Source organism: Phyllostomus discolor, chromosome 4 (assembly GCF_004126475.2).
Source record: "Phyllostomus discolor isolate MPI-MPIP mPhyDis1 chromosome 4, mPhyDis1.pri.v3, whole genome shotgun sequence".
NCBI classification, from domain to species: domain Eukaryota; kingdom Metazoa; phylum Chordata; class Mammalia; order Chiroptera; family Phyllostomidae; genus Phyllostomus; species Phyllostomus discolor.
Genome location: NC_040906.2, coordinates 47,220,319 through 47,244,126, shown reverse-complemented (window position 1 = coordinate 47,244,126; position 23,808 = coordinate 47,220,319). Strand labels below are relative to the sequence as shown.

The window sequence follows — 23,808 nt, the reverse complement described above, 5'->3', positions numbered from 1 at the left end:
TGCCTGAGGTTATCTGCCTTCCTCAGGGACAGCCCACACCTAATGCCTGGACTACAAGTGGGTACAAAGCCCAGCACTCTTGCTCCAATTTGGGGGCATTTATGAAAGGCCATTCGGCTCCAGACCTCCCCGTAGGATCATCTGAGACTCCTATTGCAACCTTAGCCCAGTTCCACTCATCCTCTGCCCAGATCGCCTGCTTTCACTCCCTTACAGGTGTTGCCCTTTAGAGATCTCACCACTGAGCCTCTCCATGTAAATGGCTGTCTCAGATTCTTTTCCTGGAGAACTTCACCTAAGACTTACCTACATACCGTATGGACTCTACTCCACCATTCTGCTCCAGGAGAGCTCCAGAAAGAGACACATCCAAAGGGGAATATCACAGTAACTGTCCCAGGCCTTTTCCTGCATGGATCCCCCTTCTTGGAGGAACTGAGCAAGGAGTTAGTCACAGAGACTCACACAGCAAGTCTACTCAGAAAGGGTATCTAAGCCATGGACCAAGAACTATACTGCTCGTTAGCATGTCACTGCCAGCAGTCCAGTGGGGTGCGGACAAAATGAGCACCGGCCTCAAACCCAAGCTCTCAGACTGACTGACTTCCTGGGCTTCAGAGGCTGTGGGTGCGCTGGCAGGTCAGAGCTGAGGGTGTTCTGCAGTGGCAGCAAACTGCAGTAGCAATAGTGACACAGAGACCTCTAGTTTAGGATACAGCAAAGACGACACTTCTCAGGGGACCCTCTTAGGGGAACCCAGCACCACATTAATCACATACAAGGAATCATGGAAATAAAATACAGTCATGACTGCTTAATGATGGGGATATGTTCTGAGAAATACCTTGTCAGACGATTCCTTATGCGAACACCATAGAATGCGCATGTACACACCTAGATGGTATAGTCTACAGCCCATCTGTGATGCATGGTATACACCACTGCAGTGTAGGTGGTCCATCACTGACCGAGGCATCGCTGTGCAGCACAGGTCTGCAGACTCTGCTGGCTCTGGGTGTGGCACCTGGGTAACGAAGCACCTCCTCTTGGATTTGCAAACATTACCATGAAGCCCACAAAAGAACAAAGCCGGAAGAATAAGATGGCCACAGAAGATTCCACAAAGAAATGTGTTCTCTTTGCAACGACTCTCTGTGAAAAACATGCTGGAAGAGATTGCTGCAGGACAACTCGGTTGGTAACGACTTCTGGATTTAATCACCCACATAAGGGGATGTTTTCTTTAGCACGAGTGAGCTATTTTCCCCAGTACAACCGTGATTGTTGCACAATCATTGAACACCCCCAGAACCCCAGCTAGGTGAACCCTGCTAACCACTACCCATACTAATGCAAAAGACTGATTGACTTACGTGGGAAAGACTCCAGGGGGAAACCTCTGTAAATATCTCATGTGAATTGTGGGTTTCTATCCTGCTAATTCAGTTTCTCTACTTTCCAGATATAATTTCCTCACTTCAACATTCAAAAAGAATTTATAGGATAAAATAATTTCATTCAACTGGTAAACTAATTTAGTTTCATGAAGATACATCTAGTAGCCCACTCCTTTGGCTAGGCAGGATGCAGTGCTGCTCAGAACCAGACCATTGAAACAATTTCTAGTGGCCTAAATAGTAAACTAATAAACCTTCCTGCTAACATTTTCTGTCAAAATTGAAACAAAACTATGAAACTCCCCAGATTGCCTTTTTGCCTTGGCTGCTAGGAAACTCAAAGCCAAATTTAATGTTTAATTGTAACAATTCTTAGCTCAGATTTTCAGATGCCATCACTCTTTATTTCCCATCCCATGTTTATTCTATCTCCCCAATTATTTGCACAAGAACTACATAATTTAAAAAAAAACTCTTAGGAGTTTATCCTGGTTTAAAGAAAAAGAAGAACCAAGAAACATTGTGTCCTGTCGGTCACATGTTTTAAGGCTGATTGGAGGAAGCCAGTAAACCATAACCAATAGTAAGTGGGCAATAGGAGAAAAAGTCCAAGTTCAACGTCTTTCCAAAGACTAAGAATTTGATGGTGAGTGGCTGAGTATGGATTGTACATCCACCATAGAAAAGAAAACAGCACCTTTAATGCGGAATCCATTTTCCAGAACTGAATAGATCTGTGCTTCCAGCAGTTCCATCAGACAAATTGTGCTTTAAATCATCTCGGAACTGCTGGGCTTAAATCAAATTTATATATAAAAGGTTTCATTTTCCATAACCTATATTTAAAGCTTGTATTGAGTCTTCAAAATGATTTGCTGCAATGAATGCATTTTTGGTATGAGTCCAGCTTCTTAACCTCTCCAGAGTTTCGGTATTAAAAGTTCACATCGACTCAAGTAATCTGCCAGCATCAGATGCTCTCGGGCTAGTTATCAGTGCCCTCCATGTCTTCAATGTATTCAGATAAGATGAACAGACTCTTTATAAAAACTGACAATAATTGTTATGATTCCCTATATCAAAACCTCAATCAGTTTTAAAATATCCTTCCATATTCTGTGCATGTGAGAAGCTGAGATAATGAAATGTATGTGTCAGGATAGCATGGGCTCTGATGTGGTGAAAATACAATGCTGGAGTTCCGGTTACTTAACATAATAAAGGTTTATTTTGTATTCATGCTAAGCTCCAATGTGAGTCAGCTAACTCTCCAGGGTAGCCACCCTCCATGCTGTGACACAAAGATCCAGACGATTTGCATCTTATAGTTTCTCCAGCTCAATACATACCATCCTTCGTCTCATGGCAGGAGAGAAGAGAGCCAGAGAGCTGCACACTGACTCTGAATGCTCCAGCCCAGGAGTGGTCTTGTTCATGGACCATTGCCTAGATCTAATCTCCTGGGAGCACGTGGATACTCAGTAAACAGCACATGCCTCTCATTCGGCATTCTGAGGAAATATGCAAATTTGTTGTATCTGGTTCTGTAAAAATGCAGATTCTATCAATGTCACTATTTTTAAATAAGGTTTGGATTAATGGGACATATATGAATAAATATATAACATCCATGCTTATAAACCTACATATAAAAACAGACTAGAGCTTTGCTTCATAAAATATCTCCCTCTCCCTTATTTTTTTATAAGTGATCCTTGTGTACAGTTAAGATCATTTTTTGGTAAAGGTGTTGTTTTATTGCTTGGGTGATAAGAGTCAAAGACATTCCCCATATGGGCAGGAAGTAGGGTTTCACTTGAATAAGAGGATATTTCATAGTGCCAGTCATCAGAATTCTAGCAATCTTCTGAGGAAGAAGATAACTTCGGAATCCAGGGTTGAGAGGCATTGCTCAGGGAGACAGCAGAGTGAGAATGCTCTTCTCAAAGCTGGTGACACTATCAAGAGACTATCTCCTGTGTGTTGGGAGGAAGGACAACAATACGCAAACTAAAGGCTGGGGAGTAAGGCCCGTAGGCAGGGGCTATTAGAATAAGAATATCCTAATAGAAGAAGAATATCCTTTAGAATAAGAACATAGGAGTGCATTGGGTATAGGGGGCACTGAATAGGATGAGGGACCTGACTACCTTAGTACTTGAAGTCAGTCTCAGAATCTTGGGAAAACCAAGGTCTTGGTTTATCTTTGGACCAGCTTTTAAAGAGGAAGCAGAAAATGTTAATTTATATGGCGACTGAAGTAAAGGAAGTGAGAAACCCCAGTGGAAGGCTATACTCTGGGAGACAAAGGCAGGGTGCAAATGGCTGAGCGTGGCTGTAGTGTCTGACAGATACACCAGGGATGGTGAGGGGAGTGTCGGATAAGGTCAGGGAAGTGAATAGTAGCCTGGCTGTGGATGCACCTGCAGAATCAACATCGTCGTTGTGGGATTCACATCAGGAAAATATGCGAATAAGCTGTCATCTTTAAAACATCAATTGAGAAGCTGCTGTAGTCTATTGATGACTTGAGAAATCATGTTAGTGGTGAGGACAGAGATCAAATATTTAATGATAAACTCTATGAGACTTGGTGAGCTATTGAGGCAGGTGAGAGAGTTGTAGTGAATCATGATGACTTCCAACTTTGAGGCTTGGGAAACTGGGAGCTGACGATGCTGGAGAGAGCAGAAGCAGGCTGATCATGAAGAAGATAATGGGACAGTTGTGGGCACGGTGGATTTGAGTAACGCGTGGCAGAGAGCAGATACTCGATAATCGTTCTTTGACCATCTCAATCTCTTACTCCTTCAGAAATAAAAGTAATGACTATTTCCCAGTATCTTGATCCCACACAGAAAGAGTACCTAGTGAGGTCTCCTGGTAGTGTCATCTATCTGGAAGACATTGAGAAAATAAAGGCTGAATTTTTATTTAAAGTTGTCCTCCACCAAGAGTTGGAGCCACTCATTACTACTCAGATTTTGATGCTGTGTTCTGCCCTTTGGGTTCGGCTTCTTGGTTCTGACTGCTGGAATCATAGCTGAGTTTCCTGCGAGATCCCCTGGACTCTGTCCCAACAGGGGCCTCTGCAAGCTGGCTTTAGCCCCCACAACACCCAGCCGGTGAGCAGGCATTCTCCCTAGCTTCAGACACCTTCTCATCTGTCCCAGACTAAGGCCTTACAGTGCTGATGGACATCTGACTGGCTTCCTATAGCAACGATGCAGACACTGCCTCTGGACATTCAGAGGCGATCGCTCCTACTTAAGTTAACAATGCCCATCAAGTTAGGACTCTCAACATAGGTTATTGTTCTGCCCCAAATTTCAATAAGACACATAACTCAGCTGGGTACATGAAAAGTACTCAGTCAATGTTTGTTAAATGAATAAATGGATGAAAAAGTATATTAAATGGGAGACAATTAGAAAAATAAACCTCTTATGACTCTATCAATACACCTATGCTCACATGCTTATCTCAGTAGTCCTCATGCCAATGGTGCATACCTCTTATCTGCTGATAAACACAGGTTTGGTGGTGAAAATAATTTGCATTAATAACTGACTGGAAATAGCAAAATTCATCATATAGCTGTAGTGGAAGAGCTTCACATATACATGTCAAAGGAGAGGAGCAGGCGGGTCAACAGCTTTGTGACACAACCTCCCGAAAGAAGTTTAATAAAGCATCTTTTCATAGACATGGAAAACAGGGCAAGAAAAGAAGGAATAACATGATTTTAATTGGAAACATTCCGATTTACTCTTAATTTAATTCAGCTGCCCGGCAGCCATGATTAGATTTGCTTCATGATGTATCTCCAATACAATCTATTTTCATAAATGCAAACTTTCCTGAATATGGTTCTGATGGATCCTGACATTTTAAAATATGTCCTATTGTCCTCTTCTGTGCAGTAGACCAAGCACAGAGTGTTCCCTCCTATATCATTGTCATCGTACTATCAGACCAGATGGCTACTTCATCACAGAATCAAGAATCAGGGATAATTTATGCTGTTCTTTGCTCTAGAATGTGAAAATAGAAAGCGTTTGCCGCACACAGAGTCATGAAGAGCAGCTCGACCCAGCTGTAGCTGCCTTGGCAGAGGGCATTTGGCGCTCCGGCTGCACTGCCTTCAGGAAGGAGATTTCACTCTGCGGAGCATCTAAGCTCAGGGGGTGCGGAGAAAATTGTCAGAGCCTGAGGAAGGAGTCTATGTTTCATCCAGTAACCAAATTAAGCCTAGAGTGCCTCTTTGTAAAGGAAAACAGGTTGCAATAAAACAGTTCTAAAATGGGAAGGATTATATCTGAATCCTCCATTGTTTGACATTCAAAGATTTCTCTCCTTCACAGGAAAAAAATACAAATGTTGGCTTAATAGGCCGAGTGGTTGTTTTTGTGTCTGTGAACATTAAATGTGAGAAACGGAAGAGCTATTTATCCCCAGCCTGCTGAAAAGAACAGTGGAAAATTTTCCTTTATTGGTCTATAAATAAGCATAGTCTGAACACACCCTTTATTGGGAGAAGAGCCACGGCGACTCATTACCCAAACCAAGGGGCTTGCCAGGATTCCTTCGGGCGATGCTGCCATAGCATGCAAAGGCAGACATAAGATCATCCTCTCGGACTGTCAGACACGTTTAACCCCAGGGCCAACGAGCATTCTCTAAGTGAAAGAAAAATGGGTATAAAATAATAGACATTTCTGGTGAACAGGTGTTATTGTTTAGGAAAAGCTAAATGAATCCGTGGAGTACTGTGTAACACAAGCTCGGAAGTGACAAATTGGCCTGTTGGTTCCTTTGCTATATAATCATACAGTATCAACAAAGAAATGTAGGGCTCTGAGAGTTTGTCTGCATAGTACCAAAGTCAGCTGGTTAGTTCAGTTAAAAAGAAAGAAAGACTCTCTCAAAATATTAGTTAAGATGCCTGTTTGAATCCTGCAGGCCAAAGATGTGTTTGCATTAGGTTTTTAATATATCAGTTATTTGAGGTTGTGAACATGTAGAAAAGCTACTGAAATGTCTCAATTACATGGGCAATATAATCCATCCTTTCTATTTGAGTCTGTTTAATTTGTTCATATGTATTAACTTTTTCAGATTAGACATCCTCTGAAAACAGACAGCTCCACAAGGGAAATTTGTCTGTGTAGGCAAAATTAAAAGGCTATCAGTGTGCAAAGTGAGAGCACACAGAAAGCTTAACAGATTGAAAAGAACAACAGGCAGCTAGCGGTCCTCGTGTTTCCATTCCAGGGAAGAACTGTAGCTGCTTGTCCCTTGTACATGAGCTGAGGCTTGCACTCATATTAATGGTGATACCTCTTCCATCAATATCTTAGGTTATTACCAGTGTCTGGGAGAAATTTTATTGGCTGCTGCAGTTCATTGAGAATTAATTGATATGACACACTTACTCTACATGAACTTGGAACAAAGTCTATCGAATGAGTGATTTAATTCATTTTATGTTAATTATACATTATGCCAGGAAACACTATTTCAGGTGGACTTGTTTCCAGCTCTTGGACGGCATGCAAGCAGTTTGTACTTTCAACATTCTGGATACCCTGACTTTGACTGACTGGCTAACACTTTAGGAAAGGCATTAATTTGGCAACCTCACCAATATTTGCAATGTGGCGTGGGCTCAAACAAATCGGGCCAGGAGGAGGCAGCAAAATGGCCCACTTAATCTTTATTTGTAATTTAACTAACGTTTTCAGAGACAACCTCCAAATTGGGTAATTAAACATTTTTACTCACACTGTATATTTAAAATAATGTCCTAGGTGTTTTATAAAACTGAAAAGGAAGAGAGTGGGGGGACCTGCCGCCAAATCAAATGGAAAAGGAAAATGTAACGAGTTACTGGCTGCATCCTGAAGAACTCCTTATTTTCATTTCCTGTTCAATGCCGCCTGCCCGATGTGTTGACTCCTCTCGGTTCTCACTCTCAGTGAGCGAGCACCAGTACTTTCATTAAAAGAAGTCCATCAGGCTGCAGTAGTTGTTATGCAGGAGCGGTAACTCACGTAATGGGGGATGGCATTTCTTTCCACTCGTGCTGCTCCGCTGGTTCTAATAGCAACCTGGAGCTCAATTTCCTCCTCAAGAACATTGCATTTCATGTGGAATGTCAATTATTAAAATGCAGTGTCCCGTGTCTTACTTCTCACTAGATGAATTCATTTGCAAAACTTGCTAATTTATGCAAATGATCCTTAACCTGTAACTGCCTGGAATCTATTTCATCCTTTCTAGCTTTTGGCAGCTTGGAGCCTAGATGGGGGAAGGAAATCCATTAATGCAGAAGTTGTCAGTTCTGTCATCATTATATTGGTTATTGAGTTGTTAAAAAACAAAGCACCACCAAAGCAACAACAGATAAAAATGTGTTATTAAGTGGAGACCAGCTGACAGCTGGAGCTGAAAAATCTAGAGATTAAATTAAAGATGAATCAACATGAGAGGATCTGGTACCTGCAATGTGCTGATGCCCTGAGTAATGTAAGAAGCTAATGGCTTCTTTTTGGGAGCTACCAACTGGTTAGCCCAAGAGGGGCCTAACAGCTACTAAGACTACAGACAGTAGTCAGATAAGAAATGTCTTAGCCTTGGCCAGGTAGCTCGGTTGGTTGGAGCATATAGTCCTGACACAGCAAGGTTGTGGGTTCAGTCTGTGGTCAGGGCACATACATGAAGCAACCAAAGACTGCATAAACAACAAATCAATGTTTCTCTCTCTCTCCCTTCCTTTCCTCTGAAATCAATAAATAAAAATTAAAAATAAAAATAATAATAATAAAGAATGAAAAAAATGTCTTTCTAATAATAAAAATCAAGCTGGCCTGGTTTTAGTAGCAACAAATACAAAAGGAACTGTATGCAATTTTTCATTTTTGGTTCTGGTTCCATGTAAGATGAGGCAGCAAAAAAGGATACTGGTCAAGAAGGGGATTGCTGTGTGTGTGTGTGTGTGTGCGCGCATGTGTGAGTGTGCGCGTGTGTCTGCATGTTCAAACACAGGGTACTAGTGGGCCCGGCTGATATTTCTGTCTGAGTGTGTGTTCCCACAGGTACTTCATACCTCAAATCTCATGGCGTTCCTCTGAACGAGTTGGGTTTTATACTTTCTTATATCAATGGCACTATATTTTAACAATTTTTCTGATAAAGCGTATGCAATGTTTGCCACCACTGGCCCTCATTGGCTACCACCCAGTCTCTTTTCATGAACAGCTTTTAAAAAGAGCTTTCTGTAAATCTCGGAGCTGCTTTTGCCTTTTCTTTTCTTTTTTTTTGAGGTCAGAGGAAGGATTCAGACTCCTGGCCTGGCCTCTGAATCCACAGGAAATAGATACCTCACATTGTTTTTATTCAGTTTTCTTCATTCCAGCAAGTTTCTGAAGGCCATCAGGCAGTTGAGCAGCCTGGATTGGATTAGCTGGAGAGATGTGACCAGGAGCAGAGTATCACAGTGTGTGCGCACTTGTGTGTGTGTGTGTGTGTGTGTGTGTGTGTGTGAGAGAGAGAGAGAGAGAGAGAGAGAGAGAGAGAGATGCACAGGTGAGCTCTAGTCTGGACACCCACCATCCCGGGCCACTGATGTAGAATCTCATTAGGAAGGCAGGCCCTCGACACTCCTGCATCACACAGACCACCCTCCGCAGGGATTTCTTCGGCCCTGCCTAAGCTTGGCTTCTGACTTCCCTGAATCCGCGCTATACACACATGGTCCTTGTAACCTGCTCTTCTGACTGCCTTGCTGTAGTTTTCTTTTTCTTGTGTACCAATAGTTGCAAAGTGGGCGGGGGCATTCATTGTGGATATTGAAATGGATTCTTTTAACACCACAGTAGCTTCCAAGCAAGGAGGAAAAAAAAAAGGAATATGCCTTTGGTAAAAATGGGCAATTCCCACTTCAAGAAATCTGTCTAAACTCCAGAAGAATAAGGGAGTACATGTTTAATCACTCACTTTGCTCCTGTTTCTTTCAGAACCATGTCTCTTTAAATCTACTGAGGAAGATACTCCTTCTGGCCCACAGGATGCCAGAATGACTTGATGATTTATTTATGCAGCACTTGGCAGCCTGTAGACCAGATTGTGGCTGAAGCTGAATTTTATGAGCCTTCCCCTAGTGAGTATATTTTAAAATTATATTAAAAGGATATCTTTTAGAAACCTCAGTCATGTTTGGCCCAGCCTCAGGCCCTGAAAAACACAGCGATAGGAGTAAGAAATTAATATTATTAAGGACCTAACTGGTGAAATTTTTATTGTGAGAGATTAAGAACATGTTAAGTCCTCATGGAGAAAGGAAAAACCGGTGGTCAGACCTAAATGCTTCAGTGATATCAAACATGACCTTTTCTATTTGCAGCCAGTCATTCAACAATTTATTTGGCTTCTACTGTGTTCCATGAAGGATTTCGGGCCCAGGGGACAGGGGTGAAAAAGACAAGCACTGTTCCTTCTCTTCTGGAACAGACAGATCATAGGCCAGAGATGGATGATAAACAGGTAAATAAGTACCGTAGGTGAACAGTAAGGTTTCACATCACGATAAATTCCGTGGGATAAAGCTGAGACTCGCCTAAGGTGCTTTGGGTTTGCATGTTCGCCTGGGAAGACAGCTTCGCTAATGTCCAATCAGGAAAGTAGGTGTTCTTGCAAAATAATTTCCCGATAATTTTAGTTCTGCAAAATCCCGGTCAAAAGAAAAACATGTCGTTAAAGTAAGCTGATAGGGTTTAGACCACAAAGATGGGAGTCTAAGACACCAAGGTGACTGGGCAGCACAGCTCCAGAGGCGGCTTTGAGTTCGGCATTGTGGCTTTAAACTTGACTTGATCAGTAATGAACTGGTGCGAAGGAGGCCCGAGTTTACCAAATCTGAAGTACATTTTTAATATGTATTGGTTTTGGGTATCCAGCTCAGTGGCTAGACAGCCATGTACTTTACATAATGTTCTCAATGTTTCTGGTGCCCCAACTGTCACCATACATGGTTATCACAGTATTATTGACTATATTTCCTGTGCTGTGCTTACTGCCCTGTGACTGCTCTGTAACTACTGATTTGTGCTCCTTAGTACTTCCACCCCTCTCACCCCGTGCCCCAGCCCTCCATCCCCTCTGGCAACCACCAGTTCTCTCTTTGTGTCTACGAGAGTGTTTCAGTTTTGTTCATTTGTTTTGTTCTTTAGATTTCACATATAGGTGAGACTGTATGGTACTTGTCTTTCTCTGACTGATTTATTTCACTGAGCATAATACCCTCCAGGGTCATCCATGCTGTCACAAATGATAAGATTTCATTCTTTTTTTATAGCCAAATAATATTCCATTGTGTATATGTAGCACAGCTTCTTTATCTACTCGTCTATTAATGGGCATTTGGGTGCTTCCATACTTGGCTATTGCAAACAATGCCACAGTAAACACAGGGACACATGTATTCTTTTGAATTAGTGTTCTGGTTTCTTCAGATAAATCCCCAGAAGTGGACTCCCTGGGTCATGAGGCAGGTCCAGTTTTAATGTTTTGAGGAGTGTCCATACTGTCTTCCACAGTGGCTGCAGCAGTCTGCATTTCCAACAACAGTGCATGAGGGTTCCAGAGGAGGAGGGTTTTTATCAATGAGTAATAAAAAGTGACACAGTAAGGATCAAAACTTAAAATCCTGGTTAGTCTTCAAATGGATAAAGATGATAGGGTACACAATGGAATATTACTCAGTCATAAAAAGAAAGAAAGCTTGCCATTTGTGACATGGATTGGTATTATGCTAAGTGAAATGCCAGACAGAGAAAGACAGATACCGTATCATTCCACTTATAGGTGGAATCTAAAAACAAAATAAACAAGCAAAGGAAGCAGAAACAAACTCAGAGATACAGAGAACAAACTGATGGTTGCAGGAACTGGGAGCACAGGGACTTGGTGGGGGACTGATGAAAACGTTTAAGGGATTAAGAAGTACAAATTGCCAGTTAAAAAAATAGTCATGGGGATAGAAAGTACTGGGCTGATCGGGGTAATCACTTCATAAGTTATATAAATGTCGAGTTGCTGTGTTGTACATCTGGAACTAATACAATACTTTATGTCAACTGTAATTGAAAATTTTAAAAATTCCTGGCCATTCTTTATTGAGAATTATTAATATCAATACCTTGTACTTGCATGCCACTTTTTAAAGAGTACAATTCATAATTTTATGTCCTTGGATTTCCACAATTATATTAAGAAACTAAGTTACAAAAAAAGTTATTTAGCTTAAAAATGGGGACTCTGCCCTGACTGGTGTGGCTCAGCTGGTTGGGCATCATCCCACAAAGCAAAAGGCCGCTGGTTCAATTCCCGGTCAGGGCACCTGCCTGGGTTGCAGTTTTGGTGCCCAGTTGGGGTGCACACAAGAGGCAATTGATTGATGTTTCCCTGTCACTCCCACATCGATGTTTCTCTCTATGACAGCTAGCCATTCACTCACTAATGCAGATACTTCATAGTTTTGAAGCAAACATTCTTTGTGATTACATTACATGCTGCCCCATACCAGTTGAAAATAAAAACTTCTAATAGTCTATTATCCTGTCCCCAGTTTTCTTCATTTTTGTGCTGATGTTTAAAACTGAAGCTGTGTCTTCAAAATGCAGAAACGACCACTTAAATAGGCAAATCAGTGGGAAAGTGCTCTGGTTGGTCTTTTATACCAAACAAGCTATCTGAAGCCATGGTTTGCTGTGCAGTCAGGTAGACAAGGACACGAGTTCAAGTTTCGCTCTTGTTGGCGCAGTGGAGATAGATTTTACTTCACTTGAATTAATACTGGAAAGTAAAGGTCAAAGGAATGCCTGGGATTGTGCCTAAGTCTAGGCCACAGGATATCAGGGCCTTGTTGTTGCTCTTAAAAACCACAGCCAAGAACAATCACCAGAGCTGAGGCTCCCATGTGGACAATTGTAATCTGGACTTTTGCTTAAGAGCTTCTGGCCAAGAAAATAAAAAATTAATATGTCTAATTAAACTCAATCATAGTAATATCCCTATTTGGTAAATAAAAATCTTTTCTCAAAACATAACATTTCAAGGAATTTACCACATAAAGGAATAGATGTAATTATTACCAGATAACATTAATTGACTGCCAAAAGTATTTTAATTAATTTATTGGATATTGCATAAGACATGAAATTAGGCACGTTACTGCCTATTGAGTGCCCAGTCATAATTCAACAGCATAACACTCTTAAGATGAAGTGTTTCTATCACCAGTAAACTTATTAGTGATCATCTTTTTTAAAAAATTCATTATTGTAACTTCTCCCTGTGTAGTCTTCGATGGCCAGGCCAGCTGAGATTACTTTAGGAAAAAATCGTGTGTGATATTGTGCATTTCATTGAAGGTACTCAAGCATAAGTTTGTGTTAGGATTACGCAAATTTTGTCGTTCAAAAGTCTTGAGCAGGAGAAGGTTTGAACGAATAGGTGTTCCTTCTGAACTATCATGTACATAACTATACACCACACTAAGCTGTTAGGGGAAGCTTGGATATGGGCAGACCCCGCATTCTTGAGAATGTGACAGAATCCTCCTCCTCTGTTCTGTCAGGGCTCATGGTGCCCCTTCAGGAGAGGGCAGACTGTAGGCTCCACTCACACAACGGCTCACACTTGGACACCATCTGGGATAGGCAGGTTCGCCTCCATGGCAGGGGAAAGCTTCTCAATTAATGAAATGTCTGGATTTCCTGGGACTTTATAAAGGATGTTCTCATACATAACCAAAACACTTTGGTTCTTTTTCCTACCCTTTGGGACTGTATTGAATCAGTCTCATCTCTCTTCTAGGTAATATCTGGCTTCTTCAGTTATTCTAGGAGATTCTAAGTCAAAGTTTCAATGAAACAAGGAGTCTTAAGCAGGTGACACCACAGCATTGATGGAAAGGTCTAGCTGTGGAACTGGCTAGAACTGGATTTGAATCTCAGCCTACTCTGTGAGCTTTGAGTTCCTTATTAGTAAAATGGGAATGGTCATGTCCACTGATAGGATGTTGTGATGATTAAATGACAAAACAGCCCAGCACTCAGCATCCAGTAAGTGCTCAAGACTGCGACCTCCATTACCTCTCAACTCTCACAGACCTTGCCTTATTAATAGACCTCCGTCTCAGAAACCATTTCAAGTCACAGATATACAGAGTGGATTTTGTGCCTCAGTTTTAACTGGCTGCATATTTCATTTGAAATATCTAAGTACGTCACTGGTACAATGAAGCCTTCTTCTAACGTCATCCTTAGATTTCTTGTTCTAGAGCCCTTGTTTAAATGGAAAAGTGTAGAACAGTATTAACTTCTCTCCAACAGAATTTAAGTGGGACTCACTCACCTTAACGTGCAACATGCAGTACAGTGGAGAGTGGGGCCACCACGTATTATCCTCCAAGGCAATGTTAAAGCCCACCTTGCAGTTAGAACTCAGGAGGTTAGTCATGTTCAAGAAAATAAATTCGGATTAGCACTTGCTGAGTTCTGTCGTTAATAACCATGGGAAGTACTCAGGTTGATTTAATTAAGTCATGTTTTTCCCCATCGAGGGCAGTCCTGTCACTGTCGCAGGAACAGGAATTTGGTCCTTTTTGTTAACATGACTTCTTAGAGGCAGTGTTCTGGAGAGACGCTGTGATTCTTATGGCACAGTCTGTTTCCCTAACACTCATCTAGACAGAATCAGTGTTGTTACTTCAAGAGTCATACAATGGAATGGTTATAGGTAATCCCATCTTCTGAACTAGCTAGAAATAAAAATTAAATGGGCCTTGCGCATTTGTGAAATGCAGTGTTTCATTGGGGCTGTGCAACACTAAGTGAGGCTGAGAAACAGGGTGTTAATTCAGGCCCAATCATTTAATTCCACTCTGTTATGTGCCGTATTTATTGCCCTCCTGGATCTGTTTTCTATGGCCTGATAAAGACACAGTGATTCTCTGAAGCTCAGTCAGGGACCATTTTATTTATATCGTTAGTTAGTCCAATAAAAGCACTGGCTTCAGCTTCAAGCTGTTATCTGCTTTGTAGCCCTGTCAGTAACGATGAAAAACCTGATGGGACTTCATCTCACAGGCTGGAGTTGCTCTGCAGTTGAAAGGGGGCTTGTAAGGAGAGGGAACAGTCGGCACTGGACCGACTGTAGGAGAGCGAAGTTCGGTGTAACCCGATTGAGTCTGACTTGGGGTCGACTCCAGGTGTAGCCACAGATGTGAACTTCCCTTTGTGAAGCGTGTTGGTGTTGTGGAAACTTGATCGACATTTTCAGGGTGAACTTGGACCCTTTGAAGCTGTGATTCTATTTGTGAACGAGGCAAGTTTTTAAATTCTAATTAAAACCTTGCTGCAGCACTCTACAAAGTGAACCTAATGCTAATGTCACAAAAAAGAAAATGTAATGCAGGTCTAAAGCTGTTTATGTGTGCGCATGGCAAAGGAGAAGTGACGAATACACATGTGCACTAGGACCACACTTTAGATACTCTTTTTAAAAATAGTTTTAATTTCATAGTTTAATGGATGATTTGATTGTTTTCCTAACAGTCTATAAAGTGATGTAAAGAGGCCCAGAAAAAAGAAATGATGGTGGAAAACAGATTTACAGGGGTCTCATGAGTTAGTGATGTGGCAATCAAAAGATAACACAGGTGCAGTAATGTAACATACTGTGTAATTACCAGCATTTCCAGTGGAGTTAATGTGTACTTATCCATGTAATAATGGACATTATTTCATAGCAGATATGCAATTAGCTAATGTCATTGGTGTATAGTGCACAAAAGAAGGAAGTCATTATTTTTTGTTTCGGCATTGAAAGATGGAGACATTTGAAGGACCAATGGATGCCCCTCTGTGAGAGAGATCATCTTTTTAAGTCTGTCCTAGCCATTCCACAAGTAAAGGCAAATGTATTAGTGGTTAGTGGCTTCCAGACCTGTGCAGGTATTTAGACACTTGGAACAACTGGCGCTGAAGAAACTTATATTCAAGGAATGTGATTGAAATTACATGAGCAAATTTGCTTGGAAGCATAAACATCAATAACCAAAAGTTACCACATTCCCACTGAATGATAAGGAATGAATATTCTTTTTTTTTTTGGCCAGCAACAAAGATTTTCTGACCACTTTCTGTTGTAAACCAAGAGCTAACAGTTTAGGGTATGCTTCTCAAGTGACTCAGACACACCACATAACCTCTCTCACTGCAATTTTATTTTTATCCCCTTGAGAAATAAAGATTCCCTCCAAGCCACATGAGGTCTCTGCCACCCATGCTCCAAGCAGGGCCTAAATTTGTAAAAAGAGGGCCGGCAGAGCCGAGCTGCAGAGACCCTTCTGGGCATCTTTGCCAACACCCCCACCCCAGCCTGCACTCCTCGCCCCCACCCCAGACCACCGCTTGCTCTGCAGGGCAGCTGAGGGCGAGGGCACAGCAGTCCACTTGGGGACATGGGGCCACAGCCGTGGCCTGACCAGCACCGGGGAATGCTCGTGGGAAAGGGCCGCCTAGTTCCTTGGCCCCAGGCTGGTAGTTTTTACAAATTTCTCTCAAATACATTATTTTGATGACAAAAATGAAAGAAGCTGTGTAAACTTTTTAAAATTATGAATCATATGAAGTAGTTAATTACATTTATTGACAAAATAGGAACTATGACAGCAGAATCAAGTTGGTGAAATCCTTAAATAAGTAATAATGAAGTTTGCTGTTTCGGGCTTTTGTAGAAAGACAAGTGATTGTGGTGTTTGGACACGTGTTTGCGCTTGCATTTTCCCACAACCTTTAAAAAAGAGAAGAACCTGATGATCCCCAGAAATCTTGCTATTTCCACAATGGCAAAAAGAGATGGCAGAAATTTCTACAGCCCAAAAGCCATCTAAAGTGAATAAAATGCATAATCCATCTAATGCTCCTAAATGCAAGGAGATAGACCCTTGAGTTACGGAACATCGTCATTTGCTAACTCCTGGCCTGGTCCACCCGAACATAGTGCTCTCCGGCACTGGGTAGGTGGGGGTGGGGGTGACAGGAGGACTGTGCTGTGTGTGGGGACACCTGATAAATAGCAACAACATTTAGTACTTTAGAATTTATGAATCACTTTCTTATACACAATCACATTTGATGTTTGCAACACACTTGTAAGTAGGCCAGGTAGCTCCATTTTATAGATGGGGTGACTGAGTCTGAGAGACCTCGTGTGGCTGGTGGTCATCCACTGGGAAAATGGTAGAATGGGGTCTCCCCATCCCCAGCTCAGTACAACTGCACTAAGGAAAGATTGGAAGAAGCTCTGTGAAAGAATAACAAATGGCCCACTCATGGCCCTGCCAGTTCTAACTTTTCACGATTCTGTGGTAACTGCCCAATCACTGAATTTAGAGAGAAAGAGAGCTAAGGCGATCAAGAAAGATTCCAAGGGAAATGTGGGGAGTGTGCAGGAGGGGTTCTGGAAGGAAGGGCAGAGACATTCAAGGCTGATGGGACGGCAGAAGGGGCACAACGTGTGGTGGATGGAGGGTGCGGCACCCTGGGCCAGAGCGTGCCAGGCTCAGAAGGTTTGCATGAAGAAGCAATGGGCACTATATGCTGACTGGCAGACAGCACCCAGATGGTGGAGGCCTTGGATGCCAGCGCAAGAGTGTATGTGGAAGAAAGTGAAGAAACATTGAAAGTTTCGAGTAGGAGAACGATGTCATAAAGATGACTTTTTATGAGGATTAATTTAGTGGTATGCAAGAAAAAGTAGCTCTTGCTGGCAACGAGTTATGAGACCACAGCAATTGTCCAAGCATGAGAGAAAAGCTAACACTGCTGAAAAGAGTGGTATACAACCACAAGGATTTAATAATTCTCTGGTGGATTAGAAAAACAATTTTCAGATGTTCTAAAGTATTTAAGTAAATCAGTCTCAGCTGCTCCCCCTTCCTGAGAAATAGCTCCAAATTAAACTTGGCTTTCAGCAGACATGAAAAACAAAATTAGGCAATCATCTAAAATCTGGAACAATGCTCTGTACTTAATAGGTGTTCAATTAATTTTTCTTATAATTGTGATGAAAATATTATCCAATTCAATCAAGAAAAATCAAAATTCTCTCAATATCCAGTTTTTTCAGATAGCAATATTTTTATTAAAATACAATTGATAAGGCTTCTTTCATTCTATGGATTTTAAGCATGCAGATCTAGAGTAAATGAATGCTAAATTTGGAGGCCATTGAAGGGTTTTTTTTTTCTTTATGAGCTGAGTGACATCAAATAGGATAATAGTAGTAATAAAGGAATAAATTTACTGTTTTGAATTCAGCCTAGAATTTTTATCATAGAGAATTCCATAAAATTTGGTCTTCGCTAAGGGTCACAATTTCAATTAATTGAACCACATGTCCTTAGGATAAGTAAAATCTATTATTTCTAGAGAGCTTTGAACTTAAATGATGAACTAAGATAAATGAGCTTTGAGAGATACCTAATTCTTCCGTTTAAATTGTCTCAGTGGCTGGGTAAACTTGATAAACTGGCTCCTTAACATCCCTGAGGCTCAGTTTTCTCACCTGGGAGATGGGGGTGATAATAGCAGTGCTTGTGCTTACAGGTAAACTATACCATTAGCCACCCTTGTCAGCCGCCACCCTTGTGGTCCATTTCTGATCCCCAGTGGGCCCCTGGCAGCACCCTGCAGTGTGCACTGGCCTCCTGATGTCTCTGGGCAGCACTCTGTTCTCCTCTCACCCACATGAAAGGTTTCCTGTCCCGAATCCCAGCACATCCTACTCAGTCTGTGCCCTAATTCTGGCCATGTAGATACCCTGCTGCCTGCCACGATGTTAACCAATGTTAATACATCTATATACCAGCCTTTATAGACACCTTGTTCATATTTTAACTGGACTTGCCTTAAGCCACACAGGGAAAATGGTATTAATTTACGGTTCTTCTGTGGGCTAGCGAGAAAGATTCTGGAGGGCCTAAATCATGCCTCCACACACGAGGCAGACTCTGGGGAGAACCCGACTTCCTGGCGGTCCCTTAATGGCTCTGTGATCAAAACCGGATGTTGTAGCTGCTCCAGCCATAAGCCGACTTTCCTGCCACAGTCGATCCTCTACACTAGGAGCCTGTTTAGGATTAATAAGATATCCCACCATCCCTTTCACATTCAGCAAAGATGAAGGATGCTTTCACTGGGCTCAGCACCTATGCATCCTCTAGACTTTCTAGCAAAGGACCGAGTCCTGGCATCTCATGTTCCTGCTACAGTTAGAGCCCCTGCATTTACAAACACAGCATTTAATCCCTAGCTGGGCTTCCAGCTGCTGGAGAAGAGAGCTGCCCACATCCCTGCATGAAGGACTCTTTCCACTCAAACCAACTGTGGCACTTGCTTCCCTCTGCTCTGGCGCCTACCTACAGCTGTGCTTACTGAAGTGAGACTGTAATTTGCTGCAGCATGCCCAAGTATTAATAGACAATTATTTATTGTAAATCTGAACCATTTATACTGCTTACCAGCTGACACAATGTAAAATTTTGATCCAAATGTTAATGTGTCCATGACATTGCATAATTCTGTTACCTACCATGGTTTTTCTCTTTTAAATGAATCGAATTTGCAGTACAAGGAAATGGCATTTTTAATGGATGAGTGATTTACAGCCTCAAACTTATAAGGCTATTATTTGTGTAACTAAGGGAGAATTGACTAATTGCAATAACACAGCAAATTAGACAAATTTAAGATTGTACTGGGAATGAATTCATAGGCAGAAAATGAAAATAACTCGCAAAGTTCTTAAAGGGTAACTGAATAAATCTCACTTTAGCTTTATAGGGCAATTGTATTTGGGGGAGATCAGGTACCTTTGAGACCAAACAGACTTATAAATATACAACTGAGTAGAACACAGATAGAAATTACCTCTTCATAAAGGACCACATGTGCAAGAGGGAGCACTCCCAGCTCTCCAAGTGTTTGCTGGAACTGCCGACACAAATGTTTTCGGCAGTTGAGAGAAAACAAAGAGCTCTACATCATGTGATTTCGTGAAAAAGACACCAATTTTAGCATATTTACCTTCTATTTGTTGAGCACGCAACACGATGCCAGGGAAGAATGATTTCCTAATGGAGATCTTCGTGATTTTTCTAAGTAAAGAGTGTGCATCAGCAAAAATAATATTTATTTTTGCAGTATTCTTCTCAGGTTTGTTTATATCGATTCCTGTTATTCTGTTACCTTTGCCCACAGAGAGATTGTTAAGATAAAAAGTGCCTCAACACAACTTTAATTAAATCTCTGAGAGCTACACTGGGATGTTGAAACACAAGGACATTCAAAGGGAAGAGTCCTTTAGTGCTTTATTCCAGGTGGCCCCCATAAATTGATGGTAAGAGAAAGCAGATTTGGGGGTGCTCTAAGAATAACAAAATATCTATGTGTCCTTCCAAATTATACATGGAGTGGCCTTCTCTGCTCCAGAAGGCATGGCCCACACTTACTGGCTGTGGCAACCACCTGGGTCTTTTTCCTGGGCCCTGATGCCAGTCCTACCCCCTGCAGGCTGTCCTACACAATCTAGCTGGCAATCTTTCTAAACTGTGTCTTGTCTGGCTTCTCTCCTACTGACAACCCTCCCCAGAATGGTCAGAATAAAACACAAACACTGTATCCTGGAGCATTTGGTCTTTCTGAACCTCCCACCCGATACCTCCCTACCACCTCTCCTGCTGGTCCCCTCGGCCCCTGCCCTCTCCCACAGCTGCTCCTCGCCCTGTGTGAACCATGAGCTTCAGGCAACTTGTAATCCTTGGAACAGGCCATGTGCTTATCTCTAATTGGGAGTCTTTTGCAATTCTTATTCCCTTGGCTTGAGATGCCCTCCCCAAGCTCTTTGCTCAGCTGTTGCTGATGCTGGAGGATGGGGTGCAGAGAACGCTCTGGGGAGCCTTTGCTGAGCCCCCCTGGAGCTGTCAGCTATCCCTGCCTCCTCCATTACAGCCCCTTGACAGCCAGTGAGCCTCAGCTCTTTAACTGCCTTCACAGGCTAGAAGGTTCTGGAGAGCATGACTTGTCTTCTTTACTGGACTTGTCCACAGAGAAAATGCTCTGTATATGAGGAATAAATGAAATATCTATTGAATGAAATGGGTAATAGGAAATGAAATATCCACTTTGTACCAGGCACTGAACAAGGCCCTGTAAAGAACACAAAAATGGTTTGCACATGCCCCCTTCTCTCAAATAGAATCAGTTATGATTAATTATAATAGCTTATAATTAAATACATTAAGTATATAAGAAACCAAGGAATAACAAAGCAGAATATGATTAAGCACCATAAGGTAAACAAGACTTGCTATAGCAGTTCAGAAAATTGAGTGAGATTCATTCTTTAAAGATCATCATCCTCTCTTTGTTTCTTTCTCATTCACTCTGAAATCAAGCAGACCTGAAATTAACTCCTTATTCAACCACTTATGAACAATGTGACCTTGGAGGATTTAATTTAACGAAGCCTCAATTTCCTCATCTGTAAAGTGAAGATAATATTTACCTTACCAGGTGCTGTGAGGATTAAGTAAGATCATACAAAGGTCCAAGTGCAGAGAAAAAAACTCAGTAAGTGGTGCTGAGAGTATTATTTCCAGAGGAGGTTCTCTGAGGCCTGCTCCACTGAACTTCAGGTTTTATTATTCAGTATTTCATATTTCACCTATTGGGAACGAATCTTACAATAGGAGCCTTAGCTGCATATGGCCAATAGCTTGTTTTCAAATTAGGACACAATATCCTCAGCTCCTTTCAAAACTGATTGCAAATTAATACTTAGAAGGACTCCCTTGCTACTAATAAACTTTAATTTGGGCCTCTTTGAAACGTTAAGGACTCAATGACAGAAACCATAGCTTGCTTAAACTCTGTAGGTAGTCAAAGGCTTTTTGCTGAGTTTGAATGGAAAAACTTTTAAAGTGTGATTTATTTGCTCAGCATGTATTTTTATTGAGTTCTTGTACAGACCTTCTTGCTGTGTCCGCCTTCCCTTCCGCAGACCTCCATCTAGGATGGAGACATGTCGGGGGGACGGAAAGCAGCGACCGACTGCAGCAATGCAGACAACGGTGCTGTAAGTGGGATCAGACATCAGTATTAATTGTACTGATGTCGGATTGGAGGACCAAACGCCATTGCTATACTTTCATGATAAACGAAGCCAAGACTGCTGTCTGCCTTATTAATAGTGGTTGCAGGGGTATACAGTGGTCAAGAAGTTGGGCTGCAAAATTAGGCAGACCTACACAGCTGTGTGAGTTTGTACAAATTAATCTCTTTAAACTCCAGATTCTTCAGCCATTCCACAGGGACTGTAAAAACAACTTTGAGAGATTGCCTTTGAGGTCAATAGAGATAATGCTTATAAAACACTTAACACTTAACACAGTAAGAACTCAGTGCATGGCTATTTTTATTATCATTTTGAAGAGAAATTATTCAATCTGTGTTAAATATGTTAAGGATGTCTGTTTAAAAGAGAAGATTTTTACATTATTCTGACGCAGCTGAATACCCAGCCCCTAACCACTGAACAGTGCAACCTTGCCTTCCTGCAGCCTGCCAAAGAATGGGGGAGGCGTTAAGTACGCATGCGGAAAACAGGATCGATAGATCCGAGCTGCTAACGAAATCAACGCAAACAGAAATCTCGCAGCACTTAGAAGTAATCAGCTACCACCTAGAGCACATGTGATATTGCTTAGTCTTGTTTTCTTTGCTATCGAGCAAAATCGGAATGTGGAAACATTTTAAAAATTAGAAAAGGGAAAGGATGTATATTTTGACTCTATCTCAGAGAAGCCTGGAGAGCAGTTTGGATCAGGCTGCTGCATTCACGAAGAGCTTCAGATTAGTTTTTGAGGGTTTTTCTAATCCGTATCCGTAAAGACACACTAACAGGTTCAAAAGAAAACATACATCGTATTTCAACCTGGGTCGCCATGTGGGATCACAAGGCTTGCAGCACCCTGTTAAGAAATGTTATTTACATATCCTTTAGATATCTTAGGAACATCATAATTATTTTGTTCAAAATATTTTGTGTTAAAGGCACAAAACTGGTTAATTTTATTAATTGAAAATATGACACACAATTTTGTAACCCTGTTTAGAGGTTTCTTCACTTTTTAATGCTCAGAGCATCTAAAAATAGAAGTAGCCTGGGCCACTGGCTTGACATGTCAGAGGTCATGATCTTCCTAACTCACTCTGGTTAGTGGCTGATTTGATCAATAGGGGGAACCCATTCATATTCAATATATTTGTTTTACTTTCACTTCCCATTGCAGAAGAGAAGCCACAAACAGGAATATATTGATTAACAGCCAGTTTTTAATTGTGTCCAATGGAAGAATTCCTTGGGAGTTGCGTAAGGCTATATCACTGATGCACATCAGGAGGAATTCAGATTTTATATTTGTTCTAAGCCAGAACATTTTACTTATTATTCATAATACATGTTGAAAGCAGACACCAAAATGGCTCATTTGGAGACTTTTTGTGCTTGCCTGCTAATGCACATTAACGCCAGTACACATTCTGTATTACAGATCCATAAAATACATTTGCATAATATTGAAATTATAATCCCCAATGTGTAGTAAAAACCTTTATGAAAAATTGTTACTGCTCAGCTACTGTACAGTGGCTAATTTTTAATCTTCAGCCTCTCAGCGGCGAGTGAAGATAGGGTATTCTTTAAATAAAAATCTCAGGGGTGGGAGGCTGGAACTCGCTCTTTTAAGTAGGATATCTTTAGATGGAGGATTATAATATCTAACACATTAAACAGTTGCTTTCTCAGTGATTCTGGCCTTTTGAGGACTGACATCCTCACATGTTGGATTAGGTTGAGAAGCATCTCTCATGCAGCTGCCTTATATCAGTAACGGGGTAAGGATCTCTCTTATGACCTCACCTGAGGGTCTCTTCTTAGTTAGCGAAGAAGACTTTTGGAGAAGAATCAAAGTAGCTGAGGTGGCAAATACTTGAGCAGACAACACCACAACACCGCTGGCTACTGTTTCGTAGGTGCCGTCTCTGCACTTGGTGCTGTGGTGAAACACAGGGGTTGAGTACTTGCCGGGGCCTCTCCTCTCTCAGAGGTGGTAGATCTGTATCTGTTTAGTCCCGTACCCCAACTGCTGCATCTGACAGTAGTGTTGGTTACAGATGCTGATGCTTTAAATGATTCCACAACTGTGGTTTCAAATAATTTTCAGAGAGTTCTAGCTGATAATTTCCAGAATTACTATCACTGGGTTCCATTTCCTATTTTT

At 41.5% G+C, this 23,808-nt stretch overlaps 1 long non-coding RNA gene across 1 annotated transcript; it reads right to left on the bottom strand.

Moving 5' to 3' along the window:
• Positions 1–379: 379 nt before the first annotated feature.
• Positions 380–15,751, bottom strand: LOC118500069. The gene is made up of 3 exons (XR_004902597.1): positions 15,679–15,751; positions 5,639–5,648; positions 380–391 (listed from the first exon to the last, which is right to left on the bottom strand). It is a non-coding gene; the product is annotated as an uncharacterized LOC118500069 (long non-coding RNA).
• Positions 15,752–23,808: the final 8,057 nt, after the last annotated feature.